Genomic DNA, 20,019 nt, shown 5'->3' on the forward strand with positions numbered 1-20,019 from the left:
AGTTATTCTTTTTGCCTGTCATCTCACTTTTTACCTAAGGTCAAAGCACTGCATATATCTAAATACTGACTGCTCTTTTATTTATTTTGTTATAAAAAGATATTTCTATAAAATATATAGAAATATTCTTCATGCATATGTAAATTAGATTATTATCTGATCACAACTGCCAGACTGACACCCTTTCAAAGTAAGTTGTTTACCTATAATTTCAAATTTCCTAAAAGACATAGTCTGAGTTTTTAGCAATTTATAGTTATTAATATCAGTGGAAAATAGTTTTAGAATACATTCTAGAACATAAGAAAGGTTTCATTATAGGGAAGTTATAATTTAAAGTATGACTAGACAAACACAGCAACAACATAAGGAATTGTTAAGATGAAGAAGGAATGTTCTCGGACGTAAAAAACAGTTGAAAGGCAACAAGTGGGAAAAAAATGAAAGGCAACAAGTGAGGATGTAAAAAGGGGTTCACCAAGCTCGTTGCCACTTCCCTGACTGATGAGACTGTCAACTGAGAAAACGTCAAAGACAGGAAGCTGAATGTCTCCCATTGCAATAGTTGATAGAAGGAAACTTCTACTCTTTGAACCAGAAAAGCAAATTAAAGCAGAAATGAAATGAAAAAGTGATGGTTCTCATGGTGGGACTGCTTTCTATGGGTAGGGAACCTAGGTAAACTGTCACTCTTTTTTTTTTTTTTTCTACCTCTGAAGTTAGGCTGGTGAATTATATAGGTTAACACTTTCAGCACATCCCTACCATAATGAATACTTAGTGTTAAATGATTCTGGTAAGAGAAAAACCTAGCCAAAATGAAATGAACCCATTTTGCAATAAAACATGGGTTTCCATTTCCAATAAACCTAAGGCATTACAACAGGACCAGATATAATTAATATCAGCAATACAGCTAGATCACCTGTTATTCTAGAGTCTAGATTGAGGAAGTCCAGACAGTCCCCAGGCTCTTAGCTCAGGATGCTTTCAATTTAATAACAAATAAGAGTTTCAAATTTCAAGAAAAAGTGTGTATGATATAACAAATAGCTGGTTACAATATTGGGAAAAGAAAAGGTTTGTTCTGATTGATAACTATTTTCATGCTTTGGATTTCATATTTATCATAAAATGCTGGTATTTTATAATATTGTACCTAAAATTTTGCTTCCAAAGTTGTGTTAAAGCCTGAAAAGATAGAATCAAATGAGTATGTAAAAGGGAGCACACTAAGAGGTGATAAAAAATAAAAATAGAGTGAAAGTCAGTGTCTCATCTATATATTAATAATGCTATGAGTTTAGGGCTTCAGGAGCAAGATAACTAGAATTTGAGATTCTGTTCCAGAATATATAAACACAGTCACAATGAAGTACAGAACTGGTATTCAGATGTAAGAGTTCCCAGTGTTTTCTACACTGCAGTATTAGGCAACTACCTGATCCAGGATCTCCTCCCCTTCCCCACTCACATGGACACACACAAAGGAACAGTTGGAAACAGAACAGGGCTGCCAGCATCCCACAAATAGGATGGCAGATTTCCCAAGAATTGCACTTAGGGTTAGAGGAAACCAAGGATGGAGAATGTCTTAAAAAAGAAAAAATCCACAAACAGGTATCTGACCCTAACCTCAACCGTAGGAACTGGAGAGAAGAGAAACAAAGACCTAGTTACATAGACAACATTAAAACAAACACATGTACAACATTGATAAGCATTTTGCTTAAAGGGAGGAAAGAACAGGAAGGGCTGGAAGTCTCCACACAAACCAATCTGTTTGATGAAAACATATTTCCTTTTTTTCTTCTGCTCTCCTATATAAGACAGTGTACAAAGTGCTCATTTATATTTTCTTTGTTTTCATCCCAAAGCTAGAAGATCAAAGAGTTAATAAAACCTCCTTGCTTTAGAAGGTCATTACAAAACTAAATGCAGCAATTCAAAGTGGAAAATAGAATGAATGCCAAGGAGATGTTTAACGAAGTAACATTCTACGTGTATTCTTTGAAGAACATTCGCAGACTCGTTTGATTGCTTTAGAGCGGGCAGGGCACAATGCGTCTTGCACAGAGCTAACAGTGACTGATGGTTGCGTTCTGCAGTCCTGCGGCCAAGCCACTTGGAATCGCAAGTATATTTGATAGCAAATTACCTAATATGGTGGAAATATTCATGAGTATTTTATGTAGCAAAATGGTATTAAAACCTTTCCCCCCTTTGTCCCCTTTAGGCCTAATTAAATGTCCAAACACAAGACACGAGTCTATTCGTGTGAAAAATAATTTGAAGTACTATTTTCCCAAGAACTGACAAAGTTGGATGGCAAGATAAAGGATCAGCTTGATGTTTCCCACTAGCCATTGAGATCCTTTTTTTTTTTTCCTCTTTTTCTTCTTTTTGTCATATTTTTAGTGCTGACATCCTTAGAATGGGAGCAAATACAGTATATAGAGAAATAGCCTGGGAAACTGTCAATATTACCATATTAATTTACTTGAAAGAGGTAGGCTGGTTATGTCACACTTGTCTTTCAGTGTGATATCAGAATTTTCTATTTACTGTAGACTTTGAGTCCCAGCATTGGTTTTTTTTTTCCCTAGAAAAGACACAGAACAGTCTAGAACATCAGAAATTATCATCCTGCTGGTGGAGCCATGGCTATCTGGCAACATGGAGGCCAATGACCAAGGTTATGTAGAGTCTCTGAAATATAATCAAACTCTTTTTATTTTTTTGGTGTTTGAAAACTTGGGAAAAACTGTTTTTATGTTAAGAAGAGTTATTAGGATAATTTGGGGGATGGGTTGGAAAACAGGTGTTCACATAATAATTCTACTCAGAAGAAGAGTATAATTAAATAACAACACAGGAATATAAAGATATCTGAGATTAAGGTTAAGCAATTAAACTTTCTAATTATTTGGAGCAAATAATTGACCTATTTCACCATAAAATGAAACTTTTGAAGTACTGTTGAATGTTGTGCTGATGCCAATAGTCTCTCTCTCTCTTTTTTTTTTTTTTCCTTTTTGCATCAGTGATGCATGTCACCTTCCTGCAAGGCAACCAGTTTACAGATCTGGCCAGAGGGAAAATTACTGGGCAACAGAATAAAAAGGAGGCATAAGTCAGCTCAGCTCTCTGAACCCTGGAAAAGGCAACTTCCCTCCAGCTCATGAAAGAGGACGATTGTGCTCAGTACCACTTATCCAGTGCCAACAATCTGGTAAGACCTCTATTCAGTGCTACACCAAGGCTATAGCAAGGTGACCCAGAGTTTCGGGCTGAGGTCAGGGAAAGGTCGCTGCCTGAAAAATGGAACTAGTCAAAAGGAAAGAATCCTAGGAATGGGTGAGGTTAGTCACCCACAAAAGTAGCCCAATCCATGAAATGGCATAGAAAAACATTTTTTACGGACTCTAAAGTTCTCTTTCAAATAATTCTTCCAGCCCTTGCATGCTGGTGCTGGAATGCTCAGAAGTGTGCTCACAGGAATCAGCGTTCTGTCCCTAAAATCCCAACAGACTTCCTCCATTCCTTCACTTCTGCTCTTCCATGTCTTCACTTCCCTCCTCCCTTCTTTTTCTAGTCCCACCACCCCAAGCTTTGAAACTGAAGGCTAGACGCTGGGTGTGAAGACACCATCTCCCTGTTATTTGAACCCTCTCTGAGGCTAGTCAGCTTTCCCTTCCCCAACATCTTCTTGGTGGCTCCCTGTGAAGGCAGTGTCAAATACATGCCTGCGTGATGACGTTAGTTGCTCATGGTATGCCGTGAGTACCCATTTTAAATAAGCCCTTTCAAGGTAAGAGGAACCCTAATGTTTGGAATATTTATTTGCCCTTTCAGTGCTTTCCTTACCTCATGTGATGTCTATGAGTGCTTACAGGGTGCCTGTTATGAGCCAATGCTATCAGGATGAGGGAACATGAGCTTAGGGTTACTTATTTTCAGGTTAAAAAAAAAAAAAAGGCACTTCTTCCCCTGGGTGGCAAAATGAGAACATTTTACAAATAAACCCATAAATGAAACTATATCACTTTAAAGATGTGAAAAGACTAGGTGTACTTTGAAAAGGAGTTTTATGTTAGAGAGGTAGCCAGAAGCTGATATGCGTAACTGAAATGTTTGCTATTCATCTACTTTCTTTTTCTAAGAAATCCCCAAATCATAAAGTTTAGAAAGTATTTGATTACTTCTCTTCAGTGTGTAGAAGGATGGAGAGAGAAATTTCAACTTCTTTTTGTTTTATATTTGTTGTCAAGAATTCATATAAGAAAGTCAATTTTATACAAAATAATTTCACAAAATTACTTTCAAGAGAGTCAATTTCCATAGATGAGTTTTGGTAGGTCATATGATATAACTCTTTTAATATGAGCTCCTTAGTTTTATTAGTACATTATAAATTATTTATCTTGGGAAAAATACATTAAAAACAGAATTAGAATGTCTTTGGTTTATATAGCTCACAGCATTAAGTTAAAATAGTATAATACATGTTATACAGAGAGAAATGTAATTGTGGCCTAAAAGAACATTTTTGAGTCAGTTTCACATTAAACATTGAATAGAAGAGTTGACTTAGCTTAAAATAAAGCAAGACACTATATCACTCTGCTACAAGCAAATGTTTCGTTTGTAAATAAGGATGAATTGACAGTGCTTGAAAGTGTAGTTCATCAAAATCACAACAAGAAACCAAATATTATGAATGTGTAAAATTCCATGTTTATTTAATATCTATTACATAGCCGGTTCATTGAAACCAGACTTTGTAAAGACAAATAACATTTCTGATGAACATAAACAATATCATATAGTTGAAAATCATCCTGTATTTTCACATGAATAAAGATGTCATTATGCAGGAGTTTCAACAATAAAGACCTTGCTGTGAATTGGCATGGCATCTCTCAATGCTTCAAAGCAGCACCAGCCTCCATCAGCTAAAAAGAGACATTGGTGGCTCTGCGTCAGGAAACTCAGTGATGGACAGGTTCACACTCAAGTGTCATGGAAACTTTCCCCAATATCTGAGCACGTGTCCAGTGTGGTCTGTCATGGGCACCTTCTCAGAGGATACATCCAAATGTCAGAATGGATATTCCTAAGACAAAAGAAAAAAAAAAGGCAGAAAACCAGTGGCAATATGCAGATAATGTAAAAAGGTTCACTCTGGTCAAGGAGAAGTATCAGTATTATACTTAGTAATATTAATGATTCTCTTTATAGTTGTTCATATTTATTGAAGTTCACTATGTGCTAGGTGATACGTTAAGCACTTAACATTCATTATTGTAGAACGTGGTCACAAGAATACTTTAAAATAAACACTTTGGTTATCTATGTTTTATAAATAGGGAAGGTAAGCTAGACAGAAGTCAAGAAATTTGGGGGCACTTAGATGGCTCAGTCAATTAAGCATCTGCCTTTGGCTCAGGGCATGATCTCAGAGTCCTGGGATCAAGCCCTACATTGGGTTTCCTGCTCAGGGAGGATTCAGCTTCCCCCTCTCCCTCTGCCCTTCTCTCCGCTCATGCTCTGTCTCTGTTTTTGTCTCTGTCTCTTTCTCTCTACATCAAATAAATAAGTAAGATCTTAAAGAAAAAAAAAAAGAGAAATTTGAATGCAGTTTCACAGTAAATAGTAGAACCACAGTGCCCTTTGTGGCACCAAACGTGGCTCAGGGAAGAACAGCAGCTTCCAGTATTCAACAGTGTACATGACCTGATAACTTCCTCAAAGCCATTTGTCTCCTTTCCACCGGGTGTTTCTCTCTTACAGAGGCTGGAAAACTAAAATTCCTAACATTCTAAAAAGACCTCTTTTTGTCTCTCTGATAATATTTTTTCTTCTAATTTTTACATTCCAGACAACAACAGAGATCTTCTTTCTCCCAGGAGTAGCCATGTGATAGATTCTGACTGAAAGGTAAAGTGAAGTGGCTAGCTGGGTTTCTCGGAATGTTTTCTTAAAAAGAGACAGTTTCAGTTGTACAGCAGCTCTCTAGCTAAGAGGATGGACTTCATGGCAAATGTTCTATACTCACACACACATGGAGCAAGGAAAACATATTTCTGATTCCTTCAACCCTCTACCTTTCTTCTTTACCTATCTTAGATTACCATCCTCAGGCTGGTTGATACATAAAAGGAAAAAAAAAAACCTTCTGGTGAGCCATGTTAATTTGGTACTTGTGGCTGATTATGCTCATACCCTAAAACTGCTTTATAAAGTTTTGTGACTTATTGGGGGCTGGGAGCAATAATCGCTAATATTTGTAAATAAAAAGATAAATGATTGAACTATATATCTTAATTGAGATATGTTCTATACCATATTTCTACAATTAAATTAATGTTGGTTGAATTGCCTTTTATTTGAATGCTAAACACTAGCAACACTAGCACATGTGACATGGCTACCAGTTCTTTTTGTAGATTAAAAAATAAGATAAGCTCTCTGGGCAATATGCACAGAAAAAATAGCTACACCCCGATCAGAGGGTTCTGAAGTCTAGAATTAAGCTCATTGTTGGGCCCAACAGAAAAGGAAAGGAAAAAAAAATCAATGAAAGAAAAGACATTTTTGGAGAAGGGGAAATACTCAGATTTTTTTAAAAAAAAATCTGTTAAATTGAACAAAACCTACTTCCTAACCCCTTTTCCCCTGTTAATGATTGGAATCCCATTTCTAGCACTTACTAGGTGTGTGATCTTAAATAAGGTTGTTTGCAAATACAAAGTCTACATTTTGCAGCCCTTCCCATAGGACTGTTTTTAGGATTAAGTAAAACAATGAACATAAAGTGCCTGGTTCTGGGCCTGACACATAATATAGTTAACAGATTTTAGTTCTCCCTGCTACCCAGTTCCTCCTCACCCATCCCCTTTGACAGAAAGATGACTTCACAGACTTTTGTCTAATTTCTGAAAGGATTTTTTACTTACTTCACAGCTCATCGCCATATAAAGACAACCCTTGAACATAGATATTACTGAAAAAAAAAGGCTCCAACTAGGATAAAAGCTTCCTGAAGGCAGTAACCATGTCTTATCAGTGTTTACATTCTTCAAGAATTTGAATTTCCAAAGAATTTCCAGTTTGGATATCTAAAGGGAGAATAATAATTGAGCCCCCCATATTACCATTTAATGATTTATTAATTCAAATGACTCATCTTTTTCAAGGTGTAATCTTGTCAACAGTTAGTACCCATTAAGCACATTGCTTGAGTAATTGTGAACAAAGATAAACTCATTTTGTCAATAATAATAAGAAGGAATGAAAAAAAAATCCTATAGTATAATGGTTGTTTACTGTGAAATTGTTGTTTATGGTAGGCTCCTTGACGCATTATCACTGATCCTCTCCACAACTATGGAAAACGAGTGTCATTAGCCCCATATTTTGAAAGGAAAACCAAGGATCAAAGACTTGACTGGCACTAACTAGTAAGTGAATTCAGAGTGACATAATAACAGTTTGACTTCAGATCTCTTTTATTACAATGTTTGAGCTCTTTGCACTCTATTGCATCCCAGAAGACATGCAGAATATAAATTCCTGGAGAGCCCCACATCAGGTTCTCTGCTCTGTGGGGAGCCTGCTTCCCCCTCTCTCTCTGCCTGCCTCTCTGTCTACTTGTGATCTCTGTCTGTCAAGTGAATAAATAAAATCTTAAATAAAATAAAATATAATGTTTTCTGCTAAACAGGTTTTTTTTTTCTTTTTCTTTTTTAATAGGGTGTATTCATAGAAGGCATTCTAATACAGTATGGATTCAAAAGAGCAAGTCTTCCCACTGAGCATAGTTGGGCAAGTATTAGAGTGATTTTCTGAATTTTATGTTTGGGTTTTGGTATGTCCTTTTCCTTCTCCTTAATATCTGTTCTCAAATGAGCAGTGAGGAATCACTTTTAGGGCTAGAAAAGCTCTCAGATATTTAACAGATGCTAGAACTCATGTCTAGGACACCAGTTCAGATCCAAAGATAAACGGTTCTCTCCTCTTCTAACCTATGACTTTAAGCAGTAAGAGCAGACCAATATCTTTAAACTAGTATATTGTACCATAAAACCATTCTTTCCTATTTTGATTTAAAGGTGCTGGTGAGGAATCAACTAAGATTGTTACAACTGAGAACTAGCAGAGCAGTAACCATCACTCACTCCAGTGACACATGGTGTGTCTCTTGTGCTTATAGAAGCAGGGCAGCTGGATATAAGCAACCAGATGCGGTGGGAGAGCATATATTCCTTTAAAAAAATCTTTTGAAATTTGAGAAAGGTAGATTTCAGGTGAGAACCAAAAAGTAGCTGACAGCTAGGAGTAGCTGACAAAGAAGAAAGATTATGATCTAAGTTTGGACTAAATTAAAATGATCAGAAAGAAAACCCAAATGAGTCAATGGCTGAACACTGGAAGGGAAAAGACTCAAATGCCAAACATATCAACCTTGAAGACCAGAGGACCCTGGACAGTAGGGACCCTTGGGGAGCTCTGCGTGCTCAGGTAGTCTTCCTTAACTTTTTGATGATCTTTAAGTGTTAAAAACATTGTCTTGGGTGCCTTGATGGCTCAGTGGGTTAAGCCTCTGCCTTCGGCTCATGTCATGATATCAGGGTCCTAAGATCAAGCCCCACATTGAGCTCTCTGCTCAGTGGGGAGCCTGCTTCCCCTTCTCTCTTTGCCTGCTCTCTGCCTGCTTGTGATCTCTCTCTGTAAATAAACAAACAAACAAACAAACAAAAAACCATTGTCTTCAGGTATTATTAAGGAAAGATGCCCAAATCAGGAAGATTCAATTTTATTTATAGATAGTATTCTTGTTCTTGGAGTAGACCAAATATGTAAAGGCATCCTCTACAAACTAGCACTTCCAAAGTCTTCTTTCTGTTTGTGCCATACATTACATAGTTCTCATTTTATTCCTTCTTGAACCCCTGTTTCCTATTGTGATATGCCATATTAGCATAAGTAAATACTTCTGTTTCACTCTTTTCTGTAACAAATATTTATTTATTTAATCTTCACAACAAACCTCTGATATGGGATCTGTTATTATCCCCATTTTATAGGTGAGGAAACTGCACAGAGAGGTTCTGGAAGTTCCCAAAGTCATGCAGGTTGTTAGTGAAACTAAGCCGTCTTCTTCAAGTCCTTGTTCTTAACTGCTACACAGTAATGCCTTGCTTAAATACTTAATGCAGTTAAAATATTTTAGAGTCTTCTAAGAATAAAATTTTAGTGCAAACAAAGCTATAGGTAGTTTCCAAGTATTTAGCGGGTCTGTAACTGACCTGAAAAATAAAATTGTTTTTATTAAGAAATTGATTTAATTCTTAATCTCTTTAGGTATGCAGTTATACTTTTAGAAATAAAACATATTGATTTACTTACATGATGGTAATAATTACTATAGAAATATGAAAATTTCATGAAGAACCTAAAAATTGTAATGTTTTAAACGGCCCTGTTCAAAAAGCTAAGCTAAAACTAATAGGGCACCTCTCTGATGTATTTTAGTTTACAAATAACAAAAGAACTCCTATATTCCTACCATCATTTCTGGGCACTGTAAACATTGCTTGTATTAATGAAAATGCTAGTTCAGTTGGTGGCATTTCAAGCAAGGAAGCAGAGGCTATACTTTGGAGCTGAAAATACACATAATTGGAAAAAGTGATGATGAACTAAACCATATTTGCACAAGCATTTGAAATAATGGCTCATGAATCCTATAGAATATTCCCCCCCTCTTTAAAACTGTCATATACTGTACCCTTTTGGTCCATTTCCTGGCATCTTATTCATGCTGTAAATCTCCCTGCTGGATAGGAAATCTAGTCCTTATCACCACCGTGTTTCAAATTAAGTTTATCTCTCTTGCTAGGTGCATGGACGATACAAAATCTAAGTTTTTTTTCCAGTTGTTTCATAATTTCTGAAATCAGAATTTCAACCAGTGGCAATTAAAATGACAAACTCCTATAAACTTTATGTCATGGTAGGAGAGGTGCATGGGAGTGTGAGCATGTGTGTGTGTGTGTTTTATTATTGCAGTGGTGACAAAGACTAGAGACTGGTAAATATGCTGTCTCTGGAGAAGAAATGCAAATTTAAAATGAGGTGGACTTTCCCTCTACTACATATTTATTTACCAAAGTCATAGAATACCCAAACTCATTTCAGGCTTCTTGAAAAGTAAACCAAGAAATGATTAAGCATCTCTGATAAAAGTGTGCATATATGGGTGGAATGCTGAATATCACAGATGAGAAAAAAGCAACTTCCTACACTTTCAAAAAAACCCAAAAAACCTAAAAAACCTATTCTGACCAAAAATCATTTCCAGGCAATCTAGTGAGTAAAGTGTGAATATATTAACCTGAGGCTTTTCTGAAGTTTTCCTGAAAGTTGCACTCCAAAAGTTTCCATCTTTTGCCTTACTAAAGGCATGAATTCTCCATCTGTATATCATAGACATACACTGTCCAAGAAGATATCAGCATAAACACAATGGAGTAGTGGTTTTCAAAATGTGGTGCAAAAACTCCTTGAGTCCGATTAAAATCCTACATGTAGCCTTTGGATGGTCTTTGTATTATGTAAGATTAATCAAATGAATATGAGTGACCATGGCCACCCTCTCTATACTGGCATGAACTAATAATTTACTTATGATATATATAGTAAAATTAGATGTCAGCTCATTATTGCCTCATCAAAAAGAACACGAATTCGGAGTGCCTGGGTGACTGAGTTGATTAAGTGTCTCAATTCGACTCAGGTCATGATCTCAGGATCCTGGGATGGAGCCAGTCTGGTTCCCTCCTCAGCAGAGAGCCTGCTTCTCCCCTTCTCTCTGCCCCTTCCCAACTTGTGCTGGTACTCTCTGTCAAATAAATAAATAAATAAAATCTTTTTTAAAAAGCGCGATTTCTGATGGATCCCTTAATGGGTAGTAGGAGCAGTAGGGCATGGATTCTTTAGTTTATTCCAATGGTGTAAGGATTAAAGTGTTTTTCTAGTCATGTGATTTAGACACCCATTTTTATAGCATCTTGAGATTTCTAGACTACTCAGCGTGTGATGGTTTACCGATCCTGAATCCAATGAGAAAAGAAGTTCACACATTCTAAAGAACATAGGTTTCAAATGACTGTGTGGAGTGAGATTTCCATTGGAATGATTTCTCTTAATCTTGAGCTTTAACCATTCCCATTGCTGTAGTACCTCCCAAAAGTAAGCATGGTTCATAGTCTTCACACTGCCTTTTAGCACATTAACATGTTCTTCTGAATCTCAAAATGGTCACACCTGAAAGGCAGGAATTCTGGCTTTTTTTCTTTCTTTCTTTTTCATATGCCCAGCACCCAACTATGTGCTCCATAGAATCAGTCTGAATGACGGCGTGGAGATACCTAAAGTAGAAGATTTGCTGTTCAGTTATATTTGATTACCTAACTGTAAAATTACTATCATAAGGTAAGTAAACAACATAATCCTCATGCTTTTAAAAAATATACAGTCAGGGCACCTGGGTGGCTCAGTGGGTTAGGCCACTGCCTTCGGCTCAGGTCATGATCTCAGGGTCCTGGGATCGAGTCCCACATCGGGCTCTCTGCTCAGCAGGGAGCCTGCTTCCTTCTCTCTCTGCCTGCCTCTCTGCCTACTTGTGATCTCTCTCTGTCAAATAAATAAATAAATAAAATCTTTTAAAAAAAGAAAAAAGAGAAAAAAATATACAGTCACTTCATGCCATACCAATGTCTTCTGATACAGAGTCCTTCTGTGACAACCTTACTACCCTGCATAATCCTTTGTGAAAAACCACTGTCCTCCACTTTCATATCATCTCCCCACCTCAAATATATGATTCTATATGAATTTAAAACTTTTATTTATTTATTTATTTGACAGAGTGATCACAAGTAGGCAGAGATGCAGGCAGAGAAAGAGGGGGAAGCAGGCTCCCCACCCCCCCACCCCCCCCCCCGAGCAGAGAGCCTGATGCGGGACTGGACAGGACCCTGAGATCATGACGTGAGCTGAAGGCAGATGCTTAACCCACTTAGCCACCCAGGCACCCCTGATTCTATATGAATTTTAAAACTTCTCAATCCCAGGATTTTATGAACTGATTCAATGTGGTTTTGTAAAATAGCATCAGTTCTATGGTGCTCAACATCTTTTTTTTTTAATTTTAAAATTTTTATTTTTTTATTAACATATAATGTATTATTAGCCCCAGAGGTACAGGTCTGTGAATCACCAGGTTTACACACTTCACAGCACTCACCATAACACATACTCTTCCCCATGTCCATAACCCCACCATCCTTTCCCTATCCCCCTCCCCCTGGCAACGCTCAGTTTGTTTTGTGAGATTAAGAGTCTCTTATGATTTGTCTCCCTCCTGATCCCATCTTGTTTCATTTACTCTTTTCTACCCCCAAACCCCTCACATTGCATCTCCCCTTCCTCATATCAGGGAGATCATATGATAGTTGTCTTTCTCTGATTGACTTATTTCGCTAAGCATAATACCCTCTAGTTCCATCCACATGGTCGCAAATGGCAAGATTGCATTTCTTTTGATGGCTGCATAGCATTTCATTGTATATATATTATGGTGCTCAATATCTTACTACATGCTCTTTCATGAACACCTGTGTTTTGGAGAAAGTGAATAGTCTGTGACCTAATGTCAGCTCATTTCTGTGTTGGCACCTTTCTGGCATACCAGAGATTGTGGAGGAGGGATACTGTGAAAAGACTATTTAAGTCTGTTCATTGAAGCAATTTAAATGATGCACTGGTTTAAAGTGATATACTATCTTAACAAATTAGGCTTCTTAAAGGACTAGAGTAGAAAAAACCTGTTTGATGAACTTTGACTTCAAATTTTGAATTTTTGAGTTATTTACCTCTTGAACTTAAAATCTCCAATTTTCATATTCTTTATTTTTTTAAGATTTTATTTATTTATTTGACAGAGAGATCACAAGTAGGCAGAGAGGCAGGCAGAGAAAGGGGGCGAAGCAGGCTCCCCACTGAACAGAGAGCCCGATATGCGGCTTGATCCCAGGACCCTGAGACCATCACCCGAGCAGAGGCCCAACCTACTGAGCCACCCAGGTGCCCCCAATTTTCATATTCTTGCACTTCTGAATAATTGCTCCCTCTTTGTGGAATGTTCTTCTTGCCCTCCTAGGACAGCAGCTCAGTCTTTTGGGACTATATCCAATGTGATAATCTTTGTGAAATGTTTCCCAATTTTGTCATTAAAACATGTGCTTGTGATTAATTTTTCTTACATACCTTCTTGGTCAAACATTAAGGCCTATGTCTTAGTCATCTACATGTCTATATAACATTGAAGAGAGTGTCTAAGTAGTACATAGTAGATATTCAGCAAACATTATGTTGAATGTAAATAATTAATGAGTGAAATCACCTCTCAGAAGTTTTCAATTCCTTCTTCCTAGAATGGAATGTAGAATTAAGCCATAAAAAAGAAAGTCACCTGAAATTTATTATTATTCTTATTAACAAAATTACTTTTTTTTTGAAGATTTTATTTATTTATTTAACAGACAGAGATCACAAGTAGGCAGAGAAGCAGGCAGAGAGAGAGGAGGAAGCAGGTTCCCTGCTGAGCAGAGAGCCCGATGCGGGGCTCGATCCCAGGACCCTGGGATCATGACCTGAGCCAAAGGCAGAGGCTTTAAACCCACTGAGCCACCCATGCACCCCACAAAATTACTTTTTAAGGACCTTGGACCTTGTGTGGAGAGACCACATCTCTGACCTTGCAAAGTGGATGAAAATCAAACACATTAATATTCAGACTATTTGAATTCTCATGGTTCTGGGCTATTTTATTATAATTATCTGCTTGTACTACTAAAAAAGAAGGAAAAAACCTGTACAAGATGAAGGCATCTGTCTTGGTAAAACCAAATTCCAACAATTCCAAGGTCTTATTTTTTCCTTGATGATTATATATCTGAGGTTGTCAACATTAGAACATATTTTAAGCTCCTGGTCATTTCCTCAAGCAAATAGGATGAAACCAAAGGATCAAATAATGTGTTCAATTTATAATGTCTCACTACAAATTTTTGACTTTTTTATAAATGGATTATTAAAGCTGCAAATGGTAGTGGCTTCCTTTGAAGAATTATTTAAAGCTCTCTTTAAATGCTTATAAGATAATAAAGAAAAAGAAAATTCTTCTCTGATTGGTTAAAGGGCAATTGGTATGTATGCTATTGATGAGAGTGGAAAAATTTGCCAGGTGACTTCAATTCAGCTGAATCATATGACTCATATTTGCTGAGTAGAAGAACCAAGAAGTAGGCCAGCTAAGGAGGATTGGCATGCAAGACTGGAAACCCCTGGGTCAGAAACCCTGCAAGCAAGGATAAGTGAATTTTTTTTTTTTTTTTTTTTTTTAGCTGAAAAGAATTGATACCTTATATAGCTAACTAAGGGGCTTCTCTGTCAGCTAGGGCATGTCCTTTGGTCTCCCTGAGACTCAGTGCCCTGGTTTGTAAATGGGGCCATTGTAACATCCTTTGTAAATGATGAGGACAGGTAGACCTGGGTTAACAATCTTTTCTGAACTCACCTGGACAGGGGAAACCTGGAGAACACTGCTGGGAATTGCACTGAAGAAGAAACATTTGAATGGGAGGCTGAGTGTTGGAGTAGATTCCAATTATGACCCAGCTATGGGATGACTTGGTGTTGGTAAGTAAGTAGCTCTTAGTGTCTGATTTCTCACTGATGAAATGAGATTTTTCAGGGTGTACAGAACAATTGAAACTGGTAAGTAAAAGCAAAGTCATAAAAATTGTTCGTGGGTCACATAAACTAAACTGACTCACACTGACCTAGATTGCTTAAAGAGATGTTGTGAAATTTTCACACGTCGTGTTGCTTCTAGTCTACCTTCATTCCCCTTTTCAGGGGAGATTGCAGGAGAGAGGTTTATAACAAGTGGGTACCTGACATAAGTCTGAATGGTGTGGGGTGTTCCTGCCATCAGGACATAATGCTCTGGGCACCGTGTCGTGCATGGTAGTCTCATGAGTGAGTCAAGGGGCTGTAATGATGAGTTCCAGACCTTTATGAGAATGGTTCACAAGTGATCCCCAGTTTTAAATTGGATCATTTTTGCTCTGCTCAGATACTCTGCATCAGAAATGAGTCTGCAAAAAAGTAAATAAATAAATAATAAAAAAAGAAAGAAAGAAAGAAAAAAGAAATGAGTCTGCTCACAAATTCTTAGAAGAAAATCAAAGAGGATGCAACAGCACCTTCCTTCCCTGGTGCGTTATACCCAGGAACTCCCTTACACAAATTCTGTGCTGTGCATGGAGTGGGGGTGGGACATGCACCTTGGAATTCCCCAGAGGCTGAAAGTTCTCTGAAGGCTCTTCAGCTGGGCTCTCAGCATCAAGAATGAAAATGTTAGGCCCAGAGAGTGGGTCTGAAAATGGGAATCCTTGATATGGGAGAGTATTAGTTACTTGGAAAATGTAGTGAATTCACTACATTTTTTCACTACATCTTTTTCCCTCTTTACAACCTGAATGTTATTGAGGCAATAAGAGAATCAGTTTAATTATTTCCCATTTTAGCCATAGGTCTTTCTAGTTCACTAATAAATGTTAGTTATTTCTTTAGCCAACCCAATAACACAGATGCCTGTTAGTCCCAGTGTTTGAATAAAGGAAACTGAGGCAGAGCAAAGTTAAGGAATTAGTTCCTTATTCTTAAATATATTAAATACCTTACTCTGTTTCACCTTTTTCCATATGCAGCATAGATTTTAACCTGCAAAAGATTAACTAGCTTGATCCTGCTACCCATTAACTCTCTTCTTCCCCTTCCCCAATGGTATAAAAAGGCTTCAGTTCAGAGATAATAAGTGGACAAGATGCTAAGAGGAAAGTTTTTGTTTATTTATTTTTAAAAGTCAGTAATTCAGTGACCATTCTGTCTTTCTCAAATTTTGTTCCTTGTCGTCCAGAATGTCTACTTAGCTTGAGTGGCCTCTACCTTAAGAGGCCATGAATCTCTGTCAGTAAAAGGGAGTTGCTCCTCCATCCCTCCCAGACTTCACAGAAATACTTTGTCAAGAATCTTTGGATTTCACAAAAACCTCTAGATTGCTTTTCTCAAACTGCAAGTTTAATTATGATATTTTTAAGAGTGCAAAATGCATAATTTCCCTTAATTTGAACCTTTTTCTTGTAGCATTTAGGTTTGTATTTCAATGAAAGCCTGTACATGTTAAAAAATATATACATTGCTTAGAAAATCAGTCTTGTTGTTTCCAAGTATTCAGGACTTGTAAATTTAAAACAAAAGAGAACATATTTTGATTTACTTAAGCAAATTAGCCTCAAAAGAGAAAAAAACCCCACAAGTTTGTAATTTAAACTTGAGAAGTTTTATACTGGGGAATTTTTTTCTACTTTCCTAACTCATATCTCATAAATTAATTTTCTTAATATTGACATTTCCTCTGAAATAATTGCATCAAATCACTCCTGTCCTTTATTGTTTTTCAAACTCAAACTTACTGTATATTACTCACAAAGTGGTGAGGCAAAAGGCTATTTTAAAGAAAATTATTCAAATTAGTAATTTTTTGGAAGTGATTCGGGTGGCATCCACTTGGCGAATGGCCTGTGGATTGCAGTCCTGATGGATGTCCTGCCCTCTTGAGGCTTTGAGTTTCCCATCTGTTCAGGGAGTCCATCTCCAGCTCCTCAGCAGCTTTGTGATTTTTACTGTATCATTGAGTACAGCCTTTATGTAATATTTGCATTGCTATATTCACCAAACTAATGTTCACTTAATTTTTGTCCTTAATTAACTTAAAAAAATTTTTTAATTAACTGAATGTATCTTAAAACGTGGATTTGTATCCCTGCCATAAATAGATGGACAAAATCAATTTAATGAAAACCATACGGTGTTATTAAATTCTAGCTCCAAAGAGTTGTCTGCTGAAGACTGAGCCTGAGGCTTGCTTTCTATTTCTTAAAAAGCAAAAAAAAGGTGTTCTAGAGTTCTTTGTCAGCACCAGCCTGAGACTTTCTTCCTGATATAATTGCAAGGTTCAAAAAGCCTGAAATGATACAAATTTCCTTACTGTATTATTGGATATCGATATGCCTCCTAAAATGATCTCAACCTGGGAAACACGGGGTTGAATATTTCCAAGACTTATGTCAGCTGTAACTTTATTATACTGCAAACCAGTCATTTCAGTTTACAGACACGCAAAAGACACAGAAGTACTTTTCTCTTCTGGTGCTTTGAAAAGCTGATACACAAACATCTTATAGGAAAAGCTGACTCCTCTCTACTCCATAACTCTGGCTAACTTGTTCAGACATGAAAAGGTAGTGAGGAAGTGTGAATAAGACCAGGAATTAGGATTCAGCTGGCCAATCTGATTTGATTGTTGCCAAAGACCTTTAACAATCAAATGGAGAAATGTTAAGCCAGTTGAAACTTTTTTTGGCAGAGCTGAAAGTCAAATTCTGGCATCAGTTTGACAAAGTAGCTCTATTTTGATAAAATAATTGATGTAATTTGGGTAATATTGCCAAACTTAATTATCTTTAACTTCTAACTGCCCAGTGACCATTTGCATGATGAAAGTAAATGTTTTATTATTTATTTACTTTATTTTTAAATATTTTATTTATTTATTTGACAAACAGAGATCACAAGTAGGCAGAGAGGCAGGCAGGGAGAGAGGAGAAGCAGGCTCCCTGCCGAGCAGAGAGCCCATTGATCCCAGGACCCTGAGATCATGACCTAAGCCCAAGGCAGAGGCTTAACCCACTTGAGCCACACAGGCGCCCCAAAGTAAATCTTTTAAAAACTGAAATGAATAGCCATTTCTGTTTATAATTTTGTTTGTGTGTGTGAGTGTGTGTGTGTGTGTGTGTGTGTGTTTTGCTACAGTCTTGTATAATTAGGGTGAAGTCTTAGTTCAAGAACTTTCTTTTCTCCTTTGTAGAGTGCTGATAGAGTTGTTACCAAAGCTTTGAATCATTTTGTTATCCAGCACTATGCAAAATGAATAATTAAAGCTGACTCACATAGAAAGTGGCAGTGGAAAATTAGTGGGAAAATTCATTGTTATTTTTTGACTTCTACTGCCAACATAAAAACCATAATGGCAATTGAAGTATCGTTATTTTTCAGTAATCCATTTTACTTGGCAGAGACTGCACAGAGTTCCATCCTTCTGCCTGGAACCCACAGGTAGTACTTGTTGTAAGATTAAAGTTGGTGCTAGTTATTTCAGACATTCACTGCTGAGTGGGAGATAGGTGGCTCATCCTCACCAAACGTAGCCTTAAAAAATTCCCATGGCACCTGCCACTGTGAGCTACAATTTCCAGTTAGTGCAAGCTTCTGTTTCTCCGTTATGCCCTACCTACTTAATTCCTACTTCACTTTGCATAGAAAACAACACAGAAAACAAAAGGCTAGACTCACAAGTTGCAAGGTTAATTACCTGCAGTATCTGCAAAACCAGACCCTGGGTTGGAATCTTGAAATTCAGTGGCTTGGTGTCTTGGAATAGCAGTGGCCTGGGAAATAGGAGACCTGAGTTCTGGGTCAGCTTTACTACTAACTATGTGACATTGAGCAACTCTGTTGTCTTCACTGATTTTCAGCGTCCCCTTCTCCAAAAGAAAAGTTGAGAAGAGACTATCCATTTCTTGCCTTCCCATCCTATGATTGTATCTACTTCCTGTAGTGTTAACAGTGATATCTGGCATCAAAAATAATCTTAATTTATCTGAGACTTTAAAGTAACAACCCAGCCTGGCATAAGCTTGCTTGAATTAGGCTTGAATTTTAAAAAGAATAGGCAGCATAAACTCTCATCAACAAGTCATACACTTTATTAAGCAATTAATAATAGACCCACAGTTACACAGATACTATGTTTCTGACTTGCAGGTTAATTCATTGGCTTTGCTATATATTGACCTTCAGAAAGCCAGAGAATGATAGATAGGGACCTAACCATTAAGTAGTTGATCTTCAGACATACCTGCATTAATATTTTGTCGACTGCATTTCATTTTAATTGTAGTGTGGTTAAAATTCCAATGAGATAAATATTTTCTTTTATGTGAGAACTCCAGAGAACAGTAGCTTTGAAACATTTATCATAAAATAAGCACACACTGTTACCCAACAGTTATGTGTAAAAATGTCTATAAGTGACTAATATAGGCCTTCATGTAAAACCAGTGATCTACATTGAGCTTCACAGGAAGAACGTTTCAACAGACCATAGAATATCCCCGAGGTAGAGAGCTAGCTGAAAAAAATGTATCCAAAATACTACTCACTTAAGGTCTTTCCTTTTTTACAACAGCTCCATCCTACAGGCTAAAGCTAAAAACCAAAGACTACATTTTTCAAATGTTTGTCAAAACCAGGGAAATAGTGCTTATTCATTTTAAATTTGAACCAAATGTGATAATTCCACATTTTTAACCTGATATTCATCTCTTTTACATGAGCAGTAGTCTGACCTCAAGAAAAGTAGCAGGTAATAGTAATTTTAGTTAGCCAACATCTACCTATTAAAATACAGCTACTCTAGATAAATAAGTGGTAAACTTTGGTAGAAGTCTTGCTCAACTTGTTGTTAAAGTTACTCCAGAGAAGGGACCTTCATTTTGGTAGAGTTCCTTTCTTCTGACCCTTCATTCAGCAAACTCTTGTGTCCGGCACATACTAATCTTCTCATGCAAGTTACTTATCACACGGTATTTTTCCGGTGGAATCAAATGTAAAATACCTGGTGACAGAATCTTCAAACCATATCCCAGAAGGCGTGTGTCAACCCATTCCTACAAAGAGAAAAGAAAGGGAAGTCTGAAGCTAGAAACCTTGAGACAGTATTCTATGCTCTGCTCTCGCTTGCTTGAATTAGGCACTTCGCCA

General features: G+C 37.1%; 3 long non-coding RNA genes across 3 annotated transcripts in view; 2 read left to right on the top strand and 1 right to left on the bottom strand.

The window, feature by feature from the left end:
* Window positions 1–3,213: 3,213 nt before the first annotated feature.
* Window positions 3,214–7,407, top strand: LOC122901021. Its single transcript, XR_006383349.1, has 3 exons — window positions 3,214–3,232; window positions 5,882–5,940; window positions 7,353–7,407. It is a non-coding gene; the product is annotated as an uncharacterized LOC122901021 (long non-coding RNA).
* LOC122901016 overlaps window positions 4,715–20,019 on the bottom strand; it is a 39,706-nt gene continuing 24,401 nt past the window's right edge. The window contains exons 3-4 of the long non-coding RNA XR_006383348.1: window positions 19,874–19,925; window positions 4,715–5,116 (exon numbers count right to left, since the gene is read on the bottom strand). This is a non-coding gene — a long non-coding RNA (uncharacterized LOC122901016). The remainder of the gene's footprint in view (window positions 5,117–19,873; window positions 19,926–20,019) is intronic.
* LOC122901025 overlaps window positions 11,418–20,019 on the top strand; it is a 34,343-nt gene continuing 25,741 nt past the window's right edge. The window contains exons 1-2 of the long non-coding RNA XR_006383350.1: window positions 11,418–11,499; window positions 14,656–14,769. This is a non-coding gene — a long non-coding RNA (uncharacterized LOC122901025). The remainder of the gene's footprint in view (window positions 11,500–14,655; window positions 14,770–20,019) is intronic.

The sequence above is a fragment of the Neovison vison genome, chromosome 1 (genome assembly GCF_020171115.1).
Source record: "Neovison vison isolate M4711 chromosome 1, ASM_NN_V1, whole genome shotgun sequence".
Taxonomy (NCBI): Eukaryota; Metazoa; Chordata; class Mammalia; order Carnivora; family Mustelidae; genus Neogale; species Neogale vison.